Here is a 25,636-nt window from a genome sequence, read left to right as displayed (position 1 = left end):
TGTGAAATGGTAAGGGGGTACAAAAGTACCCCTACCATTTCACTAAAAAACTGTCAAAAATGTTAAAAATGACAAGAGACAGTTTTTGACAATTCCTTTATTTAAATACTTCTTCTTTCTTCTATCTTCCTTCATCTTCTGGTTCTTCTGGTTTTTCTGGCTCTTCTGGTTCTTCCTCCGGCGTTCTCGTCCAGCATCTCCTCTGCGGCGTCTTCTATCTTCTTCTCCTCGGGCCGCTCCGCATCCATGGCATGGGGGGAGGCTCCCGCTCTTCTCTTCTTCTTCATCTTCTTCTCTTCTTCTCTTCTTCTCTTCTTCATTTTCTTCTCCGGGCCGCTCCGCATCCATGCTGGCATGAAGGGAGGCTCCCGCTGTGTGACGGCGCTCCTCGTCTGACAGGTCTTAAATAACGGGGGGCGGGGCCACCCGTTGACCCTGCCCCCCTCTGACGCACGGTGACTTGACGGGACTTCCCTGTGACGTCACGGGGAATGCCACAGGGAAGTCCCGTCATGTCCCGTGCGCCAGAGGGGGGCGGGGTCACCAGGTGGACCCGCCCCCCATTATTTAAGAACTGTCAGACGAGGAACGCCGTCACACAGCGGGAGCCTCCCTTCATGCCAGCATGGATGTGGAGCGGCCCGGAGAAGAAAATGAAGAAGAGAAGAAGAGAAGAAGAGAAGAAGATGAAGAAGAAGAGAAGAGCGGGAGCCTCCCCCCATGCCATGGGTGCGGAGCGGCCCGAGGAGAAGAAGATAGAAGACGCCGCGGAGGAGATGCTGGACGAGAACGCCGGAGGAAGAACCAGAAGAGCCAGAAGAACCAGAAGAACCAGAAGAACCAGAAGATGAAGGAAGATAGAAGAAAGAAGAAGTATTTAAATAAAGGAATTGTCAAAAACTGTCTCTTGTCATTTTTAACATTTTTGACAGTTTTTTAGTGAAATGGTAGGGGTACTTTTGTACCCCCTTACCATTTCACACAGGGGGGGGCCGGGATCTGGGGGTCCCCTTGTTAAAGGGGGCTTCCAGATTCCGATAAGTCCCCCGCCCACAGACCCCCACAACCACCGGCCAGGGTTGTGGGGATGAGGCCCTTGTCCTCATCAACATGGGGACAAGGTGTTTTGGGGGGGCTACCCCAAAGCACCCTCCCAATGTTGAGGGCATGTGGCCTGGTACGGTTCAGGAGGGGGGGGCCGCACTCTCGCCCCCCCCTCTTTTCCTGCGGCCTGCCAGGTTGCGTGCTCGGATAAGGGTCTGGTATGGAATTTAGGGGGAACCCCACGTCATTTTTTTTTTAAATTTTGGCCGGGGTTCCCCTTAATATCCATACCAGACCTGAAGGGCCTGGTATGGAATTTAGGGGGACTCCCACGTCATTTTTTTTTTTAAATTTTGGTTCGGGGTTCCCATTTGGGGAATTCCCATGCCGTTTTTATCAATGAACTTCTATGTGTATTGTCGGCAATGCAATAGCCGTGGGTAGTTTTAAATGAGTTTTTTCCTTCAAAATGTCATTTTGCTGTCAGACTGTTCTAAACACAGGAAACATGCGCCCCTTTACAGGCATACTATAGACACCCCCCAGGTACGAAATTTAAAGGGATATTACACTTTTATTGTTTGACTTTAAGCATTATTAAAATCACTGCTCCTGAAAAAACGGCCGTTTTTAAAACTTTTTTTTGCATTGATCCATGTCCCCTGGGGCAGGACCCAGGTCCCCAAACACTTTTTATGACAATAACTTGCATATTAGCCTTTAAAATTAGCACTTTTGATTATTCATGTTCGTGTCCCATAGACTTTAACGGTGTTCGCATGTTCAAACTTTTTTCCTGTTCGCATGTTCTGGTGCGAACCGAACAGGGGGGTGTTCGGCTCATCCCTACTCCTAAAGTCCCTCTCCTCCGCAGAGAGACGTGTGATGCCCAACTGCATGGGTTCTACTTCACTGGCCGACTCAATACCAGGAGGCATGGGAGGTGAGGGAGGCAAGGGTGGTATTGCAAAGCTCGGAGCCAAATGTACAGGAGGCTTCCGCAAGCACTCCTTAAACGAAGGTCTCTCTTGAGTCTGGAGTCAATGAGAATGGCAAACATGATTAACTTCTCCAAATCTGTAGGTATGTCTCGGGCTGCTATCTCATCTTTAATATTATCCGAGAGACCATGAGAAAAAGCAGCCACGAGGGCCTCATTATTCCAAGCAACCTCTCCTGCCAGATTACAGAATTCAACGGCGTACTTGGCAAATGTTCTTGTACTCTGTTTGATGGACATGAGGCTCTTGGCAGTAGAAGTAGAGCAAGCGGGAACGTCAAATACCCTTTTAAAGGAAGCTGCAAACTCAGGGTAACTCAAGACAATGGGTTTTTGCATCTCCCATAGAGGGTTTGCCTAGGCCAAGGCTCTATCAGAAAGCAAAAAAATAATGTAGCCTACTTTGCTTCTGTCTGTGGGGAACTCCTGGTGCAGCATCTCAAAGTATATCTCAACCTGGTTGAGAAACCCTCTGCATTGAACTGGATCACCCCCAAATCACTGGGAAAGCGGAGTGGAACCAGACATACCTCTTACAGAGCTAATATTCAAGGTGGGTACCTGTACAAAGACTGGAGCAGCACCAGGGACAGCCTGCAACACTGGTTGTACCGGAACAGTCACAGTGGGAGGATCCAGGTGAGCAGTGCGGATCAGGAGCATCTGTAACGATATGGCAAACTTATCCATGCGGTGGTCCTTCTCATTCAATCTGGAAAAACTTTTACCGCTCAGTGGACTGCCGGCATCTTCTGAATTCATGGCCTTTGCCTACTGTCAGGAGCCATGAATCAAACTAAGACAGAAATGCAGTAAAAAAACCACACATTTTAATGTAATGGTAAAAATGGTACAGATCAGTAAATGTAGTCAAAACATAAGCCAGGGATCGGAAGCCAAGGCGGCTAGTCAGACAGGCCAAAGATCAGGAAACTAGAGATCAGCATAGTTGGAGCAAGAAGAACAGGATCAGGAACAATAAGGGATGTCAGCCAGGCAAAAACTTTCACAGGAACACAGCATAGAAACTCCACACTGTATATGTTTGACTAGGTGAAGGAATGAACAAGGCAGTTTAAATAGCCAGAAGGGGCTGGCTGTAGGTAGGACTGATGATCAGATAATGATAACCAGGTGAGCCACTGAGGAATCTATGCATGCTGACAATTATCTGACAGCTGAGCAGCCTAAGCACAGAGAAGAGAGCTGCTAATAGCCCAGCTTTGACAGAGGCAGATCAGAGCCCCCCGAGGACTGGTGGGAGGCACATGCAGCCAGGGAATGCTACCCGCCCTCCTCTCCACTTCCAGCTCTGACAGCGGCCCGGAGGATAGGTGGATCAGGGGCCCCACCGAGGACTGGCAGGAGGCTCGGGCAGCCAGGGATTGCTACCCACCTGGGACAGTCCGCTGTCTATTACATAAAAATGCATCCGCTGGAAAGAGCAGAGCACCTCACCCAGAAGAAGAATGAGCCCTGCCCGCATGAAATAGCATGAACATCCTATGGAAGGTTCTTGGCATCACACACACCTACTCACAGACATGGGGTGCACAGGAAGGACTGCACCCAGGGCTAGAGGTCTCTCTCTCTTCTCCCCTCTCTCTGACCCCTCTCTCTCTCTCTCTCTCTCACCCCCTCTCTCTCTCACCCCCCTCCTTGATCCCCTCTCTCTCTCTCACCCCCTCTCTCCCCTCTCTGACCCCTCTCTCTCTCACCCCCTCTCTGACCCCTCTCTCTCTCTCTCTCACCCCCAACCCCACTCTCTGACCCCTCTCTCTCTCTCTCTCTCTCTCTCACCCCCTCTCTCAGAAAACAAAAAGGGGACCCACTGGCGGGACTTTAAAGGGCAAATGACTCCAAAAAGTACGTATGCAAAAGTATGTATGTAAAATATCTGAATTTAATAATACAAAATCTAAAAATATAGACACAACATTTTTTGCTGTATCAACAGTTTACAAAATTGAATTAAGATTGATGTAACATATTGTTCATAATGATAATTGATCAAAAACCACTAATTTACATCTCTCTTGTACATTTGGATCGAGTGATACTCAACGCGTTTCAAGGTCACGTATTATTCCTCTTCATCAGGGGCAAGTGGTGTGAATATTTATGATATCATATAGAGACAGGTATCTTGGTATATCACATCAAGAATTTTTAAAAGCAAGGAGGTATGGCTGTGCTAGCCCCACAATGCCCAAGGAGATTGGAGATGAGCAAGGCCACCCCAAATGACTGCCAAAAGGGGGGTAAAGGAGGGGAGAAACCTGACCCAAAACCATGCAATCCGCACCAGAATGGAGATGACACAGATCTCACTCACTAGATGCACAGCATAGAAGCTGGAATAGTTCCAAATTAGGGTATCCAGAAACCAAAAGATAAGGACTTGCTATTAGTATGTCTAAGTTGATGTTTATAAGAAAGCGATATCCACTGCAAGAGGTGCCTGAAGGATCACCTTTTAAGGTGTATGTCTATATCTTTAATTAGTGAGATATACCACATAGGTGGCCTTTCATATGGATATCCCAGGTTTGGAAAGGGTTTCTTATTACCAGAAAGCCTGATGGCTCTCTGTCTAAATTGTCTTTGTCTAAATTTTTTGTGAAACTGTGTGATAACTTTTATATTTAGTGGTTAGAAGAATCTCTGGGTTTATTAAGGTTGGGGCATGGTTTAGGATAGGTAGTAAAGGCCCTCTCTACTAATAGTCCAGGGTAACTCTTGTCCAAAAATGTAGTTAAAAGTGTCTGGCTTTGAATTACATAGTCCTCACTGAGTCTATAATTTTTGTTCAGAGCCTACAAAATATTGTTTTTCCATTTCCCATTGTGACAGTTCACAGAATATAAATATGATTTTCTAAAGGTGAAAATAGAGAAAAAGCTCATCTGTATGTCATCAGCGTTCAACCTGGCTATTCACAGTAGTGATATCCATTCCAACAGATGCCCTTTTTACGCCACAGTCATATATTGTAACTGTTTGCCTAATTTGGGGTAAAGAGAAGATGTACTAAAAATTATGCAGCTTGTGTCAATGCCAAAATACAGTAACATTGTTTGTAAACAATGTATTTTTACATCACCAGAATATTGTTGCAATTGCTAAAAATAGAGTTTTTAGAATTGTGCTGCAATCACTTTACATAGTGTATATAATTATTATTATACAAGTTAAACTTAAATGCCCTGTACACACGGTCGGACATTGATCGGACATTCCGACAACAAAATCCTAGGATTTTTTCCGACGGAATGTTGGCTCAAACTTGTCTTGCATACACACGGTCACACAAAGTTTTCGGAAAATCTGATCGTTCTGAATGCGGTGATGTAAAACACGTATGTCAGGACTATAAACAGGGCAGTAGCCAATAGCTTTCATCTCTTAATTTATTCTGAGCATGCGTGGCACTTTGTGCATCGGATTTGTGTACACACGATTGGAATTTCCTACAACGGATTTTGTTGTCAAAAAATTTTATAGCGAGCTCTCAAACTTTGTGTGTCAGAAATTCCTATGGAAAATGTGTGAAGGAGCCTACACATGGTCGGAATTTCCGACAACAAGGTCCTATCACACATTTTCCAGCGGAAAATCCTATCGTGTGTACAGGGCAATACAGTAGTTGTATTGCTAAAAGTTTAAGAGCAATCCCTTTTTATATAAAGAATACACATTTGTTATTGTAATTTATTGCCGCTGACGAGGTATATAATTTCCAAAGCACAATAATTTATCTGTAATGTCTTTTGGATGCTTTTATGTTATCGCTTTAACAGCTGTCTCTCCTCAATATGGTGAGAGATCCCATTTTTTTCTGATAGTGTAGGGAATGGATAAAATCAATGTCATATTTTTGGTCTTCTGATTCCAGTTGGGGGCATTTTCCTTAACTTTACTGTTGAAAACCAGTTTGAAAGAAACTGTAGTTATCTCTAGTTATAGAGAGATTAAAAGCAAGCAGCAATTTTTTTTTTTTTATTCAAAAAAAAAAGAAACAAAGTCAAATTCAATTTTCTCTTAATTTTCAGTGGTTTGAAAAAGAAATATCAATGAAAAAAAACTTTACTTTAGCATTTATACTATAAAATCAAGTGACTACTGTTCACAACACTTTTTAATTTGCATTTACAGTTACATTTCAGGATCAGCTGAAAATGGAACTGTTAGTGTAAATGAAATCAGTATCATGGACAGTGCTCAACGGTGTTGTTACAATAGTGCTCTTATGCAGCTAAAAGGAAAGAATTGATCAAGGATCCGAATAATTTTGCAAATGTTGCAGATAAAAGCTTTTTCAGTGCCACATATTATTTGCTAAAATGGACCATTATTTTGATCTAGTTATAGAAACTATTTGAAGAAAGTGATGCTCATGACATTGCATAATGTGCTTAATACCTACAGTACATGACCACATGGAGATACTCTGCTTGCAGCTATTGTTCTGTATCTGTGGAATATTCATTAGATTATATCCTTTCCATTTATTTCATATATTAGTCATCTGTATGTGACTTTGAGTATTTTTTTTTTCAAAAAAACCTTTGTAAATGTGCATTTGATACTGTATGTAATTGAGTAAAAGTTTTTTTTATCTAAACCATAATAATTTACATTATATTGTATTTTAGACTACATTGAACACTATATAAAATGTTTCACTTGATTGACATGAAAGTTATACTGAAAAAAAAGTTGTGTAGCTATTTATCAATGAATAAAAAAAGGTTTAAATGATGAGGGTCTGTTCACACCAAAACACAGGGCTGGAAAGGCGAGTTCCATATGCATTTCCCACACTGCACTTACATGCACTGCCCTTGCAAGACAATGCACATATTCGCCAGCACACCAAGGATCGTCAAATTCTGTCCAAAGCTTTCATTGTAGAAAGGTCACATCACAAAGGACCAAGAGCAATGTTTTGGATTTGGGCAGGACTGTGATGACCATGTGCCTGACAAAGGGGTCCTGTTCGGCTATGAAACGCTGCACTTAGTCCTTTGTGATGTTATCTTTCTACAATAAAAGCTTTGAATGGCATTTAATGATCATTGGTGTGCTAGCAAATATGTGCATTGATCTGTGATGAGTCCAGTGTCCAGCTGGTAGTTGCTGCAGCACCCGCTACTGATGAGCCTATGATTTTGGAACGTGTGCTATGGGGACATTGACAAGCCCTTGCAAGACACGCATGGATGCCATTACTTAGTTAATGGCACCCCAACTACATCTTCCAAACACAGCACACTTGCAGCCACCAAACTGCATGGTATTGCAGTGCAATCTAAAAAAGTAGTGATTGTACTACTTTTTGAGCATTCCCCTGCATTTTTCTTTTTTTTCTTGTTTACAAATGGTTTTTATTATGGATAAGGTCATAGTACAAGATTTTAACAGTGGTAGAAAATGTACAAGTGAAAGAGTAATTTAGATTATACATTATATCTGAGTAAAGACATATCATATGGGAAAATACATAGATTATAAATCTATATAACATTTGCAGGAAAGGATCTGTAGATGTGCTTAAGTAGAATAACAGTAGTGAACATTACACCAGTAGTAAGGTTTCCCATAAAGTCCAATTTTTTTGGTATATATGCATGATGTCATATAATGTGTGGTGTATTCTTCCCCTGCATTTTTCAACCCATTCAAATGAATGGGATGTCAAAACTGAACAGCATGAGAATGCACAGGAATGCATGGAAACATGCATGTTCAAACGCATACATTCCAGTGTAAATCTGCCATAAAGCAGCTAAAGTATTCTTCATAAAGCCCAAATTAAATTTAACTTCAAAACCAAGGGAAAAAAAGGTTACATTTTCGGATCATTTGTAGAAAAAAGCAGATCTCAAGGTAAAATGTGTATTGTAAAAAAGAAACACAGTTAATAAGGCAAATTGGTAATATAATGTAATATGACAAAAATGTAAAGTAAACATACCAGTAAGCGACTACATCGATATAAGTATAGGACATGCACATGGATGGTAGGACTCATACAGCTTAAAAAACTGGTGGTTCTTTTTTGAGTGCCTGAGAGGCACAGGTGCATTGTATACGTTACTCCCAGCAGTCTGTCAAAATAAATGACAGGCTTTCTATTCACGTATGTGTTAAACCTTGCAAAATTCAATAAAAATATTGAATATGTAATCCTCAAAAAAATAAAAATAAATAAATAAATAAATGACAGGCTGAAATACAGTACAGTACATTTTGCTGTAGCTGGCTTGAAGCCATTCCAAATGGTACTCTTAAACAAGGCCATATGCATACAGGGTCGTATGCCCCAAATGTGGACTTTCTGCATTTGGAGAATATGTGCCTGTACCTGTGTTCCACTCACAACATGTATAGCCTCTGCATATTACAGCCTATAATTAATTTTAACTCGCTGTATGTTGTACCTGTGCCTCTTAGGTACCCAAAACACCCATTTTTTTTTTTGCTATAGGAGCCTAATTGCTTGTTTGCGTGAGCCCTAAACCAGTCATACTGTTCTCAAAATATGCTATATTAACCAATCAGCCATAACATTACACTGACAGGTATGGGGATTATCTTGTTACAATGGCATCTGAAAATTGGTGGGATATATTAGGCAGCAAGTGAACATATTGTCCATGAAGTTGATGTGGTAAAAGCAGAAAAAACAAATGGGCATCACAGTTTGTTGTGTATGGGGCTGTGAAGCCCATGTTGACCCATGTCCACAGCCAAAAGGTTTACATTGGTCACATGAACATCAAAAAAGGACTACAGAGCAATGGAAGAAGGTGGCCTAGTCTGATGAATCACATTTTTTTTTTACATCATGTGGGTGGCCGGGTGGGTGTCATCACTTACCTGGGGAAAATATGCCACCAGGATGTGGTATAAGAAGGCAAGTGTGATGTTTTGGGCAATGTTCTGCTGGGAAACCTTGGGTCCTGCCATTGATGTGGATGTTACGTTCGTGTCCATGCCTCAATGAGTCAGGGCTGTTTAAGCAAAAGTGGGCCATACGCAATATTAGGTGGGTGGTCACAATATTATGGCTGATCAGTGTATACACACATTTAAACATGGGTTGATATCTTTTAAACTCTCATACCTCCTAATTCTTATGACATGCATATGATATTCATTTGCTTGAATATGGGTGGCATATACTAAGTATATTTTTATATCCTTGTCAGTTTGATATAAATTTAGAATCTCTATAAACATCTATGAATCAGATTGTATCGGTACAAAGAGATATAGATAAGTGAACTGATAAATCAAGCAAACCAATTCCAAGGTTCCAACCTAGGATGACTGATACATGGGGACTGATTATTTGCATTCTTCTTTTGATTTGGTCTATTTTAATGTTTTTGTAACATTTAGGGGGTTCCTCACTTCTGTTTACAATCCCCTCTACAATTTCCCTTGTGCCCTCTGTTAACTTTAGTGAGATTTCAGTGAAATTTCTGTTTTTAGGCATATATCTCTTACAACCCATTTACAGGGGCCAGTCCAAAACTAGCCTATATTTATATATTCAGTGTTATATGGGAGGAAAATTATTTGGGGGGGAGACACCAACCCTACCAACCCTAGTGATGCCACTGCTCACCGGTCTCTTCTATTAGCCCAGGGCCATTCATGGAATCAGAAGAAGATCTTTTTTTAATGCTTATAAACCCTGAAGCTCTGGGGAGCATGTCCGGCCGGCAGAGTTAATGGCTGCATAGTTCAGGGCTCCTCTCTTTCCTCCCTGGCTCAGCAGCTTCCCAGGGATGGCAGAGGCACTCTCTACTCTTTCTGACACAGAGCCTCACTCTGCCCATCTCCCCACCATGTCCAAGTACTGCAAAGAGGGAAACAGTTGGGAAGCTGACCAAGTTCTTCCCAGCACACAGCATACAGAGCAGACAAGAGCGCTGGTTCATCTCAGCATCCCCTCCAGCGGCCACTCACATCCCTGCCAAACTCTGAACATTTGCTCACACAGTCTAGGGAACACATCTGCTTGGGTGAGTCCTCTCCTATCTCTACTCCTTGTCAGGGCTAGGCTCAGCCCTTCCTTCTCAAAGCTGGCCACTCGGCTGTCAGCTAATTGTCAGCTCTCATCTCTCCACAGTGACTCACCTGTTGATGATATCCTGCTCATCAGTCCTGCCTACTTAAGCCGTCCAGTCCAGATGATCTCTGCCTTCACCTTGGTCACATCTCTAGAGACACTCTCCTGTGTTCCTGTTAAAGACTTGCTTGGCTGACATTCCTTCTGGCTCCAGATCCTGCTTGCTGTTCTACTACACTCATCTCTGGCTCCCTGGCATTTTGGCTAGTCTGACTACATAGTTACATAGTTACATACATAGTAGGTGAGGTTGAAAAAAAGACACAAGTCCATCAAGTCCAACCTATGTGTGTGATTATGTGTCAGTATTACATTGTATATCCCTGTATGTTGTGGTCATTCAGGTGATTAAGGTGATTATCTAATAGTTTCTTGAAGCTATCAATGCTCCCTGCTGAGACCACTGCCTGTGGAAGGGAATTCCACATCCTTGCCGCTCTTACAGTAAAGAACCCTCTAAGTAGTTTAAGGTTAAACCTCTTTTCTTCTAATTGTAATGAGTGGCCACGAGTCTTATTAAACTCTCTTCTGCGAAAAAGTTTTATCCCTATTGTGGGGTCACCAGTACAGTATTTGTAAATTGAAATCATATCCCCTCTCAAGCGTCTCTTCTCCAGAGAGAATAAGTTCAGTGCTTGCAACCTTTCCTCATAACTAAGATCCTCCAGACCCTTTATTAGCTTTGTTGCCCTTCTTTGTACTCGCTCCATTTCCAGTACATCCTTCCTGAGGACTGGTGCCCAGAACTGGACAGCATACTCCAGGTGCGGCCGGACCAGAGCCTTGTAGAGTGGGAGAATTATCGTTTTATCTCTTGCGTTGATCCCCCTTTTAATGCATGCCAATATTCTGTTTGCTTTATTAGCAGCAGCTTGGCATTGCATACCATTGCTGAGCCTATCATCTACTAGGACCCCCAGGTCCTTTTCCATCCTAGATTCCCCCAGAGGTTCTCCCCCCAGTGTATAGATTGCATTCATATTTTTGCCACCCAAATGCATTATTTTACATTTTTCTACATTGAACCTCATTTGCCATGTAGTCGCCCACCCCATTAATTTGTTCAGGTCTTTTTGCAAGGTTTCCACATCCTGCGGAGAAGTTATTGCCCTGCTTAGCTTAGTATCGTCTGCAAATACAGAGATTGAACTGTTTATCCCATCCTCCAGGTCGTTTATAAACAAATTAAATAGGATTGGTCCCAACACAGAACCCTGGGGAACCCCACTACCCACCCCTGACCATTCTGAGTACTCCCCATTTATCACCACCCTCTGAACTCGCCCTTGTAGCCAGTTTTCAATCCATGTACTCACCCTATGGTCCATGCCAACGGACCTTATTTTGTACAGTAAACATTTATGGGGAACTGTGTCAAATGCTTTTGCAAAATCCAGATACACCACGTCTACGGGCCTTCCTTTATCTAGATGGCAACTCACCTTCTCATAGAAGGTTAATAAATTGATTTGGCAAGAACGATTCTTCATGAATCCATGCTGATTACTGCTAATGATATCGTTCTTATTACTAAAATCTTGTATATAGTCCCTTATCATCCCCTCCAAGAGTTTACATACTATTGATGTTAGGCTAACTGGTCTGTAATTCCCAGGGATGTATTTTGGGCCCTTTTTAAATATTGGTGCTACATTGGCTTTTCTCCAATCAGCTGGTACCATTCCAGTCAATAGACTGTCTGTAAAAATTAGGAACAACGGTCTGGCAATCACTTTACTGAGTTCCCTAAGTACCCTCGGATGCAAGCCATCTGGTCCTGGTGATTTATTAATGTTAAGTTTCTCAAGTCTAATTTTAATTCTGTTCTCTGTTAACCATGGAGGTGCTTCCTGTATTGTGTCATGAGGATAAACACTGCAGTTTTGGTTACTGAAGCCCCCCGATTCACTCGTGAAGACTGAGGAGAAGAATAAATTCAATAAGTTCGCCATCTCCCCATCCTTTGTAACCAGATGTCCTTCCTCATTCTTTATGGGGCCAATATGGTCTGTCCTCCCTTTTTTACTGTTTACATACTTAAAGAATTTCTTGGGATTTTTTTTGCTCTCCTCCACTATGTGTCTTTCATGTTCTATCTTAGCCGTCCTAATTGCACCCTTACATTTCTTGTTGCATTCTTTATAAAGTCTGAATGCTGAGGATGATCCCTCAACCTTATATTTTTTGAAGGCCTTCTCCTTTGCTTTTATATGCATTTTTACATTGGAGTTCAGCCATCCAGGATTTTTGTTCGCTCTTTTAAATTTATTACCCAATGGGATACATTGGCTAATGCACTTATTTAATATGCTCTTAAAGCAAACCCATCTCTCCTCCGTATTCTTGGTTCCTAATATTTTATCCCAATTTATGCCTTTTAGCAAGGTTTGTAGTTTAGGGAAGTTGACTCAGTTTACTATCCGTTCCGGTTCCTAAACTCTGGCTATGTTTTGACTACGTTTACTCTGTTTACCTTTTTTATTATTATTAAACAAGTGTGATTTAACTGTACTTCTGTCTTAGTCTGATTCCTAGTTTCTGAAAGTAGGTGAAGTCCATGAATCAGTTTGCCATGGCATTATAAACACTCCTGAGTCACACGGCTCACCTGGAATTTCCCACTGTGGCTGCTTCGGTACAACCTGTGTTGCAGGCCATCCCTGCTGCTGCTGTGCAGGCACTCACCTCGAGTATTACCTCTATAAGAGGTATATCTGGTTCCGCTCTGCTTCCCCAGCAATTTGGTGGTGATTAAGTCCAATGCAGAAGGTTTCTCAACCAGGTTGAGATATACTTTGAGATGCTGCCCCAGGCATTTCCAATGGACAGAAGCAAAGTAGGTTTCATGATATCTTTGCTTTCTGAGAGAGCCTTGGCCTGGGCAAACCCTCTATGGGAGACGCACAAACCTGAGTTACCCTGAGTTTGTGACTTCTTTTAAAAGGACATTTGACATTCCAGCATGCTCCGCTTCTGCTGCCAAGTGCCTCATGTTCATCAAACAGAGTACGAGAACTGTTGCCGATTACTCCATTGAATTCTGTACTCTGGCAGCAGAGGTTGCTTGGAACAATGAGGCCCTCGTGGCTGCTTTTTCTCATGGTTTTTCTGATACCATCAAGGATGAGATAGCAGCCCAAGATATACCCACTGAGCTGGAGAGGTTGATCATGTTTGCCATCCTCATTCACTCCAGACTCAGAGAAAGACTCCCTTTTAAGGAGCGCTTGCAGAAGCCTCCTGTACATTTGTCTCCAAACTTTGCAATCCCACCCTTGCCTCCCTCACCTCCCATGCCTCCTGGTACCGAGTCAGTCTGTGAAGATGAACCCATGCACTTGGGCTTCATGCGTCTCTCTGCGGATGAGAGAACCCTTAGGAGGAGGGAGCAATTGTGCCTTTATTGTGGGCAGGCAGGTCCGGCAGAAATTTCCCGGTAGGCTGCCTGCCCTGGGGCCGCTCTGAGCGGCGACTGCAGCACACTCCTCCCTTTGTCCTCCAACACTCGTATATCATGGAGCTGTGTCTGTGTGAAAAGTCCCGCCCCCTAGACCGGCTTGTGTGATAGTAGATTGAATCAGTGTTCTGCCTATCACACGAGTCGGTCTAGGGGGGCGGGTCCTTGCACACAGACCCAGCTCCATGATATACAAGCGCCAGAGGACAGAGGGAGGAGAGTGCTGTGTTATCCAGAAGAAGGTGAGGCTGACATTAGTGGGCACAGAGGCTGCAATTGGTGGGCAGAGGGGTTGCAATTGGTGGGCAGAGAGGCTGCAGTTGGTGGGCAAAGAGGCTGCAATTGGTGGACACAGAGGCTGCAATTGGTAGGAAGAGAGTCTGCAATTAGTGGGCACAGAGGCTGCAATTGGTGGGCAGAGGGGCTAAAATTGGTGGGCACAGAGGCTGCAGTTGGTGGGCAGAGAGGCTGCAGTTGGTGGGCAGAGAGGCTGCAATTGGTGGACACAGAGGCTGCAATTGGTGGACACAGAGGCTGCAATTGGTGGGCAGAGAGGCTGCAATTAGTGGGCACAGAGGCTGCAATTGGTGGGCAGAGGGGCTGCAATGGGTGGGCACAGAGGCTGCAGTTGGTGGGCAGAGAGGCTGAAATTGGTGGACACAGAGGCTGCAATTGGTGGGCAGAGAGGCTGCAATTGGTGGGCACAGAGGCTGCAGTTGGTGGGCACAGAGGCTGCAATTGGTGGACACAGAGGCTGCATTAGTGGGCAGAGAGGATGCAATTGGTGGGCAGAGAGGCTGTAATTGGTGGACACAGAGGCTGCAATTGGTGGACACAGAAGCTGCAATTAGTGGGCAGAGAGGCTGCAATTGGTGGGCAGAGGCACTGTAATTGGTGAGCACAGAGGCTGCAGTTGGTGGGCAGAGAGGCTGCAATTGGTGGGCACAGAGGCTGCAATTGGTGGGCAGAGAGGCTGCAATTAGTGGGCACAGAGGCTGCAATTGGTGGACACAGAGGCTACAGTTGGTGGGTAGAGAGGCTGCAATTGGTGGACACAGAGGCTTTAATTAGTGGGCACAGAGGCTGCAATTGGTGGGCAGAGGGGCTGCAATGGGTGGGCACAGAGGCTGCATTTGGTGGGCAGAGAGGCAGAAATTGGTGGACACAGAGGCTGCAATTGGTGGGCAGAGAGGCTGCAATTGATGGGCACAGAGGCTGCAGTTGGTGGGCGCAGAGGCTGCAATTGGTGGACACAGAGGCTGCATTAGTGGGCAGGATGCAATTGGTGGGCAGAGAGCCTGTAATTGGTGGACACAGAGGCTGCAATTGGTGGACACAGAAGCTGCAATTAGTGGGCAGAGAGTCTGCAATTGGTGGGCAGTGGCACTACAATTGGTGGGCACAGAGGCTGCAGTTGGTGGGCAGAGAGGCTGCAATTAGTGGGCACAGAGGCTGCAATTGGTGGGCAGAGAGGCTGCATTCAGTGGGCACAGAAGCTGCAATTGGTGGGCAGAGGGGCTGCATTTGGTGGGCAGAGAGGCTGCAATTAGTGGGCACAGAAGCTGCAATTGGTGGGCAGAGGGGCTGCAATTGGTGGGCATAGAGGCTGCAGTTGGTGGGCAGAGAGGCTGCAATTGGTGGACACAGAGGCTGCAATTGGTGGGCAGAGGGGATGCAATTGGTGGACACAGAGGCTGCAATTAGTGGGCACAGAGACTGCAATTAGTGGGCACAGAGGCTGCAATTGGTGGACACAGAGGCTGCAATTGGTGGGCAGAGAGGCTGCAATTAGTGGGCAGAGAGGCTGCAATTGGTGGGCAGAGGCGCTGCAATTGGTGGGCACAGAGGCTGCAGTTGGTGGGCAGAGAGGCTGCAATTGGTGAACACAGAGACTGCAATTAGTGGTCACAGAGGCTGCAATTGGTGGACACAGAGACAGCAATTAGTGGACACAGAGGCTGCAATTAATGGCCACAGAGGTTGCAATTAGTGGGCAGAGAGGCTGCAATTTGCGGGCAGAGAGGCTGCAATTGGTGGGCACAGAGGCTGCAATTAGTGGGCACAGAGACTGCAATTAGTGGACACAGAGGCTGCAATTGGTGGACACAGAGGCTGCAATTGGTGGACACAGAGGCTGCAATTGGTGGGCAGAGAGGCTGCAATTAGTGGGCAGAGAGGCTGCAATTGGTGGGCAGAGGCACTGCAATTGGTGGGCACAGAGGCTGCAGCTGGTGGGCAGAGAGGCTGCAATTGGTGGACACAGAGGCTGCAATTGGTGGGCAGAGAGGCTGCTATTAGTGAGCACAGCAGCTGCAATTGGTGGGCAGAGGGGCTGCAATTGGTGGGCAGAGAGGCTGCAATTAGTGGGCACAGAAGCTGCAATTAGTGGGCAGAGGGACTAAGCTCCATGATATACAAGCACCGGAGGACAGAGGGAGGAGAGTGCTGTGTTATCCAGAAGAAGGTGAGGCTGACATTAGTGGGCACAGAGGCTGCAATTGGTGGGCAGAGGGGTTGCATTTGGTGGGCAGAGAGGCTGCAGTTGGTGGGCAGAGAGGCTGCAATTGGTGCACACAGAGGCTGCAATTGGTGGGAAGAGAGCCTGCAATTAGTGGGCACAGAGGCTGCAATTGGTGGGAAGAGGGGCTGAAATTGGTGGGCACAGAGGCTGCAGTTGGTGGGCAGAGAGGCTGCAGTTGGTGGGTAGAGAGGCTGCAATTGGTGGACACAGAGGCTGCAATTGGTGGACACAGAGGCTGCAATTGGTGGGCAGAGGGGCTGCAATGGGTGGGCACAGAGGCTGCAATTAGTGGGCAGAGGGGCCACAATTGGTGGGCAGAGAGGCTGCAATTAGTGGGCACAGAGGCTGCAATTGGTGGGCAGAGAGGCTGCAATTAGTGGGCACATAGACTGCAGTTGGTGGGCAGAGAGGCTGCAATTGGTGGACACAGAGGCTGCAATTGGTGGGCACAGAGACTGCAATTGGTGGGCACAGAGAGGCTGCAATTGGTGGGCACAGAGAGGCTGCAAGTGGTGGGCACGGAGAGGCTGCATTGGTGGGCACAGGGAGGCTGCATTGGTGGGCACAGTGAGACTGAATATATGGGCATGGTAAAGCTGCATTTGATGGGCACAGTGAGGCTGCGATGGTGGGCACAGTGAGGATGCATTGGTGGGCACGGCGAGGCTTCATTGATGGTCATGGCGAAGCTGCATTGATGGGCACGGTGAGGCTGCATTGATAGGCACAGCGAGGCTGCATTGATGGGCACGGCTAAACTGCATTGATGATCACGGTGAAGCTGCATTTATGGGCATGGCAAGGCTGCATTGATGGGTACAGTGAGGCTGCATTTGATGGGCAAGGAAGGGAATAATGATGTTATGATGTTGGGCTGGTATAATAATGCTATGGGGCTGGTATGATATTTTTTCCAGGGCTGGTTTTTATTCCCAGTCCGGCCCTGTGTGGCACTGATGGGCACTGATAGGCAGCACTGATGAGGTACTGACAGGTGTTACTGATGGGCACTGATTGGCACTGTGTGGGCACTGACTGGCAGATGATGGGCATGGATTTGCAGCTGTGGTGGGCACCTCTCATGGGGGCTGCGCTGATAATAAATGTGCTGATTATCAGTGCAGACCCCCCTGACAGGGAGAGCCACCGAGGAAAGCGCAAACCTTTCAGCGCAAACCGAGGAAAGATGTTTACCTGCACTTCCTGGTTCACACGATGATCAGCTGTGATTGATCACAGCTGATCATGTGGTAAGGAACCTCCATCAGAGGCTCCTTATCATGATCGGAGATGCAGTGTGTCAGACAGACATGTCACACCACCAATTGCCACACTGCGTTCCCCCGTGGGCAGGCGCCGGCATGTTATCCTGAAAGACATCATATGATGTCCAGTCAGGCTAACAGAACCACCGCCCATCCGTCATTCTGCTATAGGCTAGGTGGGAAGTGACTAGGGGGGTGTCATCTTTTTTATAAAAAATGGGACTATGCCTCAAATGTGCACAAACGTAAAGAGCTCCATCAAGCTGGCAAAAGAGTTTTCCTACATCGTGTGATAGTTTCTATGTGGGACACTTATCTTTCTTGGCTTGCCAAAACCCTCAGAGAGTGAACCCTGGCTCTAAATATTGAGAGCACACAAGCAACCTAGGCTAACATGTCTTATGCCCCGTACACACGGTCGGATTTTCCGATGGAAAATGTCCAATCGGAGCGTGTTGTCAGAAATTCCGACCGTGTGTGGGCTCCATCAGACATTTTCCATCGGATTTTCCGACACACAAAATTTGAGAGCAGGATATAAAATTTTCCGACAACAAAGTCCGATCGCGTCAATTCCTACCGTGTGTGGCCTGTTCTGACGCACAAAGTGCCACGCATGCTCAGAAGAAATTCCGACACGGAACAGCTCGGTCTGGTAAACTTAGCGTTCGCAATGGATACAGCACTTTCGTCACGCTGCAATGTTAAAAATGGTTTAATACAGCGCACTCTCTTCTTCTTTATAATGTGACAAGAATTAAGTAGTTTTGCTGCTCATATTCACACACACTTCTCACAAACTTATTTCTTTACTATTTATCGGGATTCCCTCAATATATTTTGATTTGTCACATCTGACAACATTATTTTGTTGTTTTTTTTTTTTTTGGTTTTTAAGGCCGATTATTTTTTTTTTTTGGTTTGTATTTTTTTCAAGGCTTAGTTTTTGTTTTTGGGATTTTTATTTGTACTCCTGAAAATTTTTGTGTGTTTTTTGTGTCAAGTTACCACAACACCATTGATATGTTGTTCTATTTAATCTGTAGGAGATTGTTTGTTGGTGTTGTCCCTTGTTAATTTCACATTTTATGTTAGAAATGTACCTGAATCGTCAACAACAAAAACTGTCCTTTTTGGATGAAAACACACATAGGAGAGTATAAATTTCCAAAAAAAAAACATTTATTAAGGGCTCCCAACTAAACAAAGAGGGAGGCAACGCTGGAGAAACTGCAGAAGTGGGTGAAGCCTTGGACCCCCAGGGCACACATCAACTATTATCAAGCAAAATTGGTGGCCTGAGGAGTCCTTATCTAAGGGAGTTCAGTCTGGTCCAGAAGTCCCAGAGATCCGGAAAGCAGCAGATGACATCTGTGTCCCCAGGCTGTGGTCATACGAGAGACTGCAGCTTTTGTCAGACCAGACTGAACCCAGGGCCATCACTCTCTGTCTTCCTTCCATGCTTCCTTCCACGCGGTGGCTCTGGTGGTGGAGTTGTGGCAGCAGGAGGAGGAGGATGGTCCAACTCAATCACGTCGGTCTTGGGTGTTAGTTACCCACTCACCCCCTTACTTAGGACTTTATAAAGCAGGTCCTCACACAGCTTGCGTTGACCCTCCTGCATGCCCTGCAGTTTGGTGGCAGCCATGCAGGCAAAGGCCTCTTCAGGAGTGGGTAAGGCTCGGAGGGACGCAGAAGCCTCCTGAATGAGCCTGAGCGCTGAATCCTGCATGGGAGTCGTCTTCCTCGCTCTTTTATATGGAAGGCGGAGGGGAGGAACCTGCAATTCAGTCAGGCTGCGACTGGTCCCAGGCTTCTCTTGGCTGACACTTAGCCCTGTCTCCTCCTGGCTGCCACTAATCCCCGCCTCCTCCTGACTGCCACATTCCACAATCTCCTCCTGGCTGAGGTCTTCCTGTGTATGAAAAAGGGACATAGTTTGAGTTTTTTATTCATCAATCACACACAATTTTCACCTCCTGACTGTTGCAAATTGACTGTTACCAAATATAACAGACTATCCTTCTGAGCCCAGCATTTTTCATTCTTGTCCTAATTATTTTCGCCCACTCCTGTCCATTGATATGTAAAACACTTTTTTCAATCAGCAATTAGTGATCAATAATAACATCTAGTAAACATCATTTATTTATTGACCAGAAATCTGTAGAAGAATGCTATACCTGACTCCAGCTGGGCTCCTCCACTTCTTCCTGGCTGGAAGGCCCAGGTTGGACATCGGAAGCCTCAGCTGGGGTGGAAGGAAGAGTGGAAGGAAGAGTGGAGAGGGATTCCCTGACTTCAGTGTGGTCTGACAGAAATCGCAGTCTCTCATAGTACCACAGCCTGGGGACATAAATGTCATCTGCTGCAGCTCTGGATCTCTGGGAATCCGTGACCTTCTTGCGCTCCCTAAGATAAGTGCTCCTCAGGCCACCAATTTTGGTTTTTAAATAAGGGATGGTTGCTGTGGGGACCACTGGCTTCACCAACTCCAGCAGTTTCTCCAGCGCTGCCTGCCTCTTTTGTTTATGATTATAATGGGGATGTCTCACCTGCCACAGACAGGGCAGCTCCCTGTATTTGTCTATTAACAGGGGGAAGAAATTGTGGTCGTTGAAGCCATCCATTTTCTCTGCAAGACACAACACAAGACAAACCCTAAGGTCAGGCCAAACTCTCCTAATCTTGTTACAATATAGGCTTCAATTTCGAAGCAGTATAGGCCCAAGTTTAGATCTTACCTTCGTTATCATGATCGGCGCTTTTGATGCTCCTTCGTCCGCTCACAGATCGTACGTACTACGCACGCGTGTTACGCTTTATACACACTGCGCATGCGTGTAACTCCGCCCGCCCCTGACGTTCTTTCTAGTCTATTCCCCGCCCCTTTTCGTTCGGCGCAGTGGGGGAAGAGCACATGGCGGAGACACAGCAGGTGCGTGCTAATTATAGCAACGAGAAGGAGGAGGAGGAAAGCCCAGAGCCTGAAACGTCCTGATGCAGAAGAAGATTTAAGGCATCAAATATGTCCTTTGGGGAGATGTTGGAGATGGTGGACATCCTGAAGAGGGCCGACTATGATGGGAAGTATGGACCTTACCCCAACCCCAGTGTCAGAAAGGCCAAGATCATGGTGAAAGCGGTCAAGAGTCTGCACCGGCATTTGGGGGTACGACGATCGAAAGATCAGCTCAGGAAGCGGTGGTCGGACCTGAAATTACGAGAACATGAGCAGTACAGAAAGATCCGGAGAGTGCTGCAAAAAAGTAAGTAGTTGTCCTGTGTTCCTATTCTTTATGTTTCTTACGTTCGTGCTGCTCCATGTGCTTTTCTTACAAGTCTACATTTTTACATGGCAAATTTCATGTTCATGGGTACATTATTCGTTTGTATCAAACATTTTTCTTTCGGCCTATAAAACACCATTGTTTAGGCCATATGCATTTGGTCACAATTTTTACGACCTACTTGTCAGAAACTATTTTGGTTGGGTAGATGGCTTTGTTACTAGAATGAAATGCAAACTAGATTCTGTGTAAGGGGAGGACACTCAGCAGCTGTTTTCACATCTGGACACTGGAGCACTAGTGTGGGACACAAGAACACCATTTTTATTAGGGGGGCCACACAGGTGCTCCAGTGTATACTATAGGGGGGGGCTACATCCGTGAAACTTGTACCAAACAGGTAAAGTATTGAAGCTTGACAAAGGACACTGAAAATGCTACATTTTGGAACTCTGCCAAAATAGACAATTGTACCCCACTTCCAAGCAATGTTTCCTATTTATAGTTCTGCCATCAAATCACTGTGTGCTAAGTCTAGCATTTTTGTTTGACATAGGGGAGAAAAGACTCGGAGGACACCCCTCATCCGAGGAGAACACAGACCCCCCACCTCTGGAAGAAGGTTAAATCCCACCAACCCAGGCGGAGGTTGCCTATATAGGCGCTAGTCGCCTTAGTGGGCTGCTTCCTCTCCTCCCTCACAGCACGTCCCAGCGTGACGTTGGGGGTTACCTCGTTGGCTGGCCAGCTGAGAATATGTCATCTCAGGTAACCATGTACTTCTATCCCCTTGCACCATGCCTTCTATACCCCCATCCACTTGCCTGTCCTCACATATACCGCTATGCACTGTGCCTTCACTCTGGTTATTTGGTGTTTGTGTTGGGCTTTCTTTTTTCTCTTATCCCACTGGCTCCCCTGACATCACTTGTCTGGCTTTCTTATGCTCTTTCTACTGTTGCTTCACCTTGTCCCACACTCTATCTTCCACTCTGTGGTCATCCAACATTACCCGTTTTTTGCTTACACCTACTTCACCTATTTTACAGCTACCTTGGGTTTATGCTTTATTTTACACTACCATGTTGGATACCAAGGGAAATCTCCCCACTACCTATCTTTCTACGGTATCCTGAATTGCCTCGCCATGCCGCCACGTGGTTACCTCCTCAGCTCCCGTGGGGATGCTACATTCACCCCTGGTTATCTCCTACCATCATGAACATTACTATATATGCTCTACCACTATTATACCACATATCCACAGGTGAGAGTGCTAGGACTAGTGGTTTTGCTTCCCCTCTTCCTGTTGTAATTAAATATTATTAATTACTACTTTACACTATATTCTAGATATTTCCAGATAGCTTCTCCTGATGAGTGGACATACCTCCACGAAACGTGTCGAGCATTACAACTGAACATTCATAACTTTTTGACATGTCACAACAAATATGTATCTACCATGGGCATTTTAGTGTTTTAGTCATCAGTTTGATTTTAATACAATATTGATTACGTATACACATGTGGGGTGTAATGTTGATGATACTGTAATTTACCTATGCTACAATGTTTAACATGTTACTATGTTACTACAATATGTCTTACTGCCATGTTTTACTTACTCTGTACCATATCTATTAATTAGATGTGAGTATCATCTATTGCACTTTGCTTTCCATGTGGTATCAATAAATCTTACCAATTTTTTTACACCTGATGACTCAGCCTGCCCTAGTGATGTGTTTCATATAAAGTCCCAATTGTCCCCTTTCCCCCAATTCCCCCATATTTTTCTCATATACAATGGGATGGAGACCTGTGTACTGGATGGTCATGGTCTCATATAAAGTCCCAACCTAAACCTCTTGTTTCAAATATTGATTGGAATGGAAACACACACTAATTATCATATATACCATTGCTGTGGTCTTGTGTCAAGTGCCTAGTAATTATAATATATTTACTTGTTATTTTGGAATATCTTTGCTTTATCTTAGTTATGTTATCCTTCCGGGTTGGCACTCGGGGGGTGGATCCTTTCCATCCCCGGGAGCTGCGACGCGCACCGTTGCTATCCCCCGATCCCCCTGATCCACCAGTCATGGGATCGTGGGCGTGTGTCCGCTGTGCGTCGACGCCACGCCCCGCACATCGGCACGTCTGGCGTCATCCGACATCACGTGCTGACGTGACGCTGTTTCAATCTGGCGTGCAGACTGATGGAGGCGGAGGTTGCCTATATAGGCGCTAGTCGCCTTAGTGGGCTGCTTCCTCTCCTCCCTCACAGCACGTCCCAGCGTGACGTTGGGGGTTACCTCGTTGGCTGGCCGGCTGAGAATATGTCATCTCAGGTAACCATGTACTTCTATCCCCTTGCACCATGCCTTCTATACCCCCATCCACTTGCCTGTCCTCACATATACCGCTATGCACTGTCCCTTCACTCTGGTTATTTGGTGTTTGTGTTGGGCTTTCTTTTTTCTCTTATCCCACTGGCTCCCCTGACATCACTTGTCTGGCTTTCTTATGCTCTTTCTACTGTTGCTTCACCTTGTCCCACACTCTATCTTCCACTCTGTGGTCATCCAACATTACCCGTTTTTTGCTTACACCTACTTTACCTATTTTACAGCTACCTTGGGTTTATGCTTTATTTTACACTACCATGTTGGATACCAAGGGAAATCTCCCCACTACCTATCTTTCTACGGTATCCTGAATTGCCTCGCCATGCCGCCACGTGGTTACCTCCTCAGCTCCCGTGGGGATGCTACATTCACCCCTGGTTATCTCCTACCATCATGAACATTACTATATATGCTCTACCACTATTATACCACATATCCACAGGTAAGAGTGGTAGGACTAGTGGTTTTGCTTCCCCTCTTCCTGTTGTAATTAAATATTATTAATTACTACTTTACACTATATTCTAGATATTTCCAGATAGCTTCCCCTGATGAGTGGACATACCTCCACGAAACGCGTCGAGCATTACAACTGAACATTCATAACTTTTTGACATGTCACAACAAATATGTATCTACCATGGGCATTTTAGTGTTTTAGCCATCAGTTTGATTTTAATACAATATTGATTACGTATACACATGTGGGGTGTAATGTTGATGATACTGTAATTTACCTATGCTACAATGTTTAACATGTTACTATGTTACTACAATATGTCTTACTGCCATGTTTTACTTACTCTGTACCATATCTATTAATTAGATGTGAGTATCATCTATTGCACTTTGCTTTCCATGTGGTATCAATAAATCTTACCAATTTTTTTACATCTGATGACTCAGCCTGCCTTAGTGATGTGTTTCATATAAAGTCCCAATTGTCCCCTTTTCCCCCAATTCCCCCATATTTTTCCCACCAACCCAAGAAGAGCAGGAGGAAGAAGACGTGGTGGAACTAGTCACCACAACAGGTGAGTGTCTGTGACCACAGGCTCAGGTAAGAAATGGATTTTTGATACCTTTTTTTTGGGTTTCTCTCTTTTTAGGTGATTGTGATGTTGTGGATCCAGATCCTTTCACATCAGAAAGTGCCCAGATCCTGATCGGGGAGATCATGGGATGTAATTTAGAATTGGAAAACCTCAATAAAAACATCAATGGTGTTATTCAAAAAAATAAAAACATCATTGATGTTTTGGGGGCGAGTTTAAAACCCCTCCCAATCCCTTTGTTTTTTTGTGTGCTCCAATGTTCAAAATGTTTGAAAGATTTGTCGAAAAGCCTAATTTGGAGGATACACACAGTGTGCCAACATGTGCTATCTGCCATCACGGGAGATCAATGGACGCGTTTTGGGGGTGCAACCCCTTCCTCAATAATAAAGTAGCTGAGAGGAAGGGGTTGCTCCCCCAAAACACGTCCCTTGATCCCCCGTGATGGTAGCTACCACATGTTGACATTGGGAAATTTGTGTGCATCTTCCAAATTTAGCTTTTCCTGGGGTGACTTCACCCCATCTGAACGCAATATCAAACACAGTTCCTAAATACTCATGTCTGATATTGCCTTCAAGTTCTACCAAATGTGAACTTTGTAAGTTCAAGATTTGTGGCTTTCTTGTTGGTTTTACACATGCCTGTTTTAGCTTAAATGGACATTTATCTGTTTGATAATGCTACCCCAAACATTGTTATACCACAAACATGTTGTTTTGTTTGAAAAAACTTTTCTAAATGCACATGTGATTGTGCAGGTATTAAAGAGATTGTTAAGCAAGAATGTGTGGATTATTGTGTCAACGCTAAAACACTTTGTTGGTGATGTCATTGCTGTTTTCTGTGAAAATGGGGGTTATTTCCTAAGGGCAAATCCTCTTTGCACTACAAGTGCAGTTTCAGTGCACTTGTAGTGCAAAGTGTCTTTGCCTTTAGTAAATAACACCCAATAGTGCTTTATATAAGGTTACACAATCACGCCATTTTCTGGACTCAACACATTTCTGTCACGGTCAGCTAAAACAAACACAAGCAGTAAATGTCCACAAAGATTTTCTTTTTTTTTGCTTTTTTATTTGATAAAGGCTTCACAAATTTGCTGGCATATTGATGGCCCCCCTACCTGCAAAGAACTCCAGGTATCGTAACCGGACATCACGGGCACGCCAGGATTATATGATTAAGTTTATACTCCGCCATATGGATGGGTGTCAGAAATAGGCGGAACCGGCTGGCCAGGGTTCCAAATGTGTTCTCCACCACTCTTCTGGCTCTGGCCAGCTGGTAATTAAAAACCCTCTGTTCCGGGGTGAGGGTCCTCATAGGGAATGGCCGCATAAGATGGTCCCCCAGCGCAAAGGCTTCATCAGCAACGAACACGAATGGGAGTCCTTCCACATTGTCCTCTGGAGGTGGCAAGTCCAAGCTGCCATTCTGGAGACGC

Source organism: Aquarana catesbeiana, linkage group LG05 (genome assembly GCF_042186555.1).
Source record: "Aquarana catesbeiana isolate 2022-GZ linkage group LG05, ASM4218655v1, whole genome shotgun sequence".
NCBI lineage: Eukaryota > Metazoa > Chordata > Amphibia > Anura > Ranidae > Aquarana > Aquarana catesbeiana.
This window is presented reverse-complemented; position numbering follows the sequence as displayed.